This window comes from Vicugna pacos, chromosome 3, assembly GCF_048564905.1.
Source record: "Vicugna pacos chromosome 3, VicPac4, whole genome shotgun sequence".
Lineage (NCBI taxonomy): Eukaryota > Metazoa > Chordata > Mammalia > Artiodactyla > Camelidae > Vicugna > Vicugna pacos.
In genome coordinates, this window is record NC_132989.1 from 19,058,181 (window position 1) to 19,060,983 (window position 2,803).

The 2,803-nt window shown below is 34.7% G+C and overlaps 1 non-coding gene across 1 annotated transcript; it reads right to left on the reverse strand.

Moving 5' to 3' along the window:
- Positions 1 to 1,861: 1,861 nt before the first annotated feature.
- On the reverse strand, positions 1,862 to 1,934 carry TRNAA-UGC (transfer RNA alanine (anticodon UGC)). The gene has a single exon. It is a non-coding gene; the product is annotated as a tRNA-Ala (tRNA).
- Between the last annotated feature and the right edge of the window lie 869 nt (positions 1,935 to 2,803).

Sequence of the window (2,803 nt, forward strand, 5' to 3'; positions counted from 1 at the left end):
AAAAAATCTCCATGAGAAAGTTAATGTAATTTTTTTTCTTCCTTTACTGGGTTTAAGAGGGTGCTTAGTAGTGTGTCTTTTTCAGAATGGACAGGAGAAACCTCTTTCCGCACATTTCCTATAATCTCAGCTGGACTATTCACAATAGAAAGCCACTGTCACAATGTGTTTATGTGATCCCCTCTTTCTTTTTTGGAATAAGAGATAGGGTGGAAAGGGTAAAAGAGTAATGATAAATTCACTTTTTATTCATATGCTTTTATCTAACTTACCGTTTTATCTGTGTAAGGCAGAGGTAGGCAATATCCACATAATTAATTCCAAGTAACTGGGAAAACCCAGTGGGCTTTATTGGATTCACTACTATTATGCTTAGCACAGAGTATCAGCTAATGATGAAGGTAATTTCCGCAATTATTATTTATATACTTTTAATCATAATGTATCTTATATGATCATCCTCTCAAACATTCCCTAACAACAGAACATATTTCCTACATGTAAAAGATTACTTTAAATCCAAAAACTTTCTTTAGAATAAGAAGTATAATAGAACTATTTAGTCCTTTGAGCATAATATATGTTAACTCATCCCAAATTTCAACATTAGAGCGAGTTATATGGGGAGAAAGTAACTGTGTATTTGATTCTTAAAGTCTTATCCTAAAATCTTCATCAAGTTGGTTTATAACCTCTGTGTTTACTGTTCTACAGGCCAAAAGGAATTAATACCACAGCAAACTATGAAAACATCCTAGGATGTAAAAACCTTTTAAAATACAATTATATAGCACGATACAGCTAGAAGTCAAGTTACCCTAACTCATGTTACCGTGAATCTGACCGATGGCAAGTAGCACCTCTAGTTTGCATACTGAATTTCCAACAACTAAAAGGCACAGAATTAAAACAAGACTGAAGTTCTAAATACCAGTGAAAATTTAGAGATTGCTAAACTTTTGCTCCCTATATCTTCCATTTAGCACAAGTAAAATCGTCCAAATTTGTCTAATACATCAACCATGAATCTCCAGTGTGTTTGTTCATTTATTCATATGTGAATGCATTTTGGAGGAGTGAGAGAAAAAAAGAGGGGAGAGATTCTTGGCTGTAGCGGTAGTTCATTGGATAAGCACTCCTGTGTCCAAATGTGTATAATAAGACCTTTGGAAATATTATGTCCGGCATTATATCTTTGAGTAATGTTGCTCATTTCATTTCTCCAAGATGTTTTCAAAATGGAGCAGCAATTTTGAGAGATGTAACTACCTGGAGCCAAGAAAATAATCCCGTGCCAGGCATCAAGGTTTATAAAAATTCAGGGCAGCTCACAAACAAATTCATTTCCTAATGCATTTCATTGCACATCCTGCAACAAGCAATACAGAGTCTTAACATCTGAAAAAACTTGCCCTCTCTGCCTAGAAAGGAAGGCTACAAATGATTCAAAAATTTAAGACATTACAACAATCCAAAATTATATTAGAACCTTGGCTAACTAGAATTCAAGCAAATAGAACCCTAAAATAAGCTAAGAACTACAAGAAACTCTAAGGGTCATTGAGTTCAACCTCCTGAAAACACAGTGATCTCTTCTTCAATATCCTTTTATCAATAGTCACTAACCTCTGCAAACATATTTCCAGGAATGGAGACTTACTTCTCAAGAAAATCTATTCCATTCTCAAACAGTTATAATCATTAGATCATCATTTATCATAATTGATGTGAAATATTTCTTCCTCTAACTTGGCTGTAGTTTTCCATTTGAAAAGGACAAAGAATGTCTTATTTTTCTTAAATCAGTATGTCACTCTAGTTTCATTTTTTATTTTTAATTATTTTTTTCTTTATTTTTTAATGGAGGTACCGGGGACTGAACCCAGGACCTCATGCATGCAAAGCACATGCTCTCCCACTGAGCTATACCCTCCTGCTATGTCACTCTCATTTTGGATTGAGGCAAAGATAGGGAAAAGCAGCATAAAAAACCAAATAGAAAGCAATTTTAACTTAAATAATCAACATCTTTGAGTACATTTTGTGACATGTCCATATTTCCTCCTAAATCCTCACCCTTGTATATACAGCAAGAATGATACACATACTCATGCCACTCTCTGTATAAAATCTTTCAAAGGATTTTATCTTATCTGAGGATAATGTCTAACCTTCCTTCTATGATTTTTAAGGCCCACCGTGCTCCAGACTTTGCTACCTCCCTAGGCTTCCCAACTCTCACACTTACCTAGAACACAGTGATCCATTCCTGCTAAATAAATTTCAATACTTAAAAATCACCTCCCTCTGTCTCTTTTGTTTTTTACCTCCTGAAGTTCTCCTTGTTCAGTCAAAAACATTTTTTTCATAACTCTTGCTCTGCATAACTAATTCTCATCCCATAGAAGACACTTCTCAGACAGCCTTCACTGACCATCTAAATTTGGGTTGGATGCCTCTCCCACAAGGTTTCATGGCATCCTACAGTCTCATTAACATACCCGTTCATATATTACATGTTAGTCACCAAAACTGTAATATACAAGACACCAGCAGCTGCACCTAACTCATTCACTACTTCAGCCCTTCACTCTATTATGCCTGAAACACAGTCGATGGCTTCATCAATCCTTGTTAAATATATAAATGATCAAATATGAGTAATATAAGTCAGTGCAATGCCACTTTATCCAAGAACAATAGAATTATTTTTAGTATATTCTACCTATTAAAGCTGAGAATAAGCTCATTTATTTTGGAAAGTTTCCAACAACCAAAGATGCTAACAGAAGAAATTTCAGCT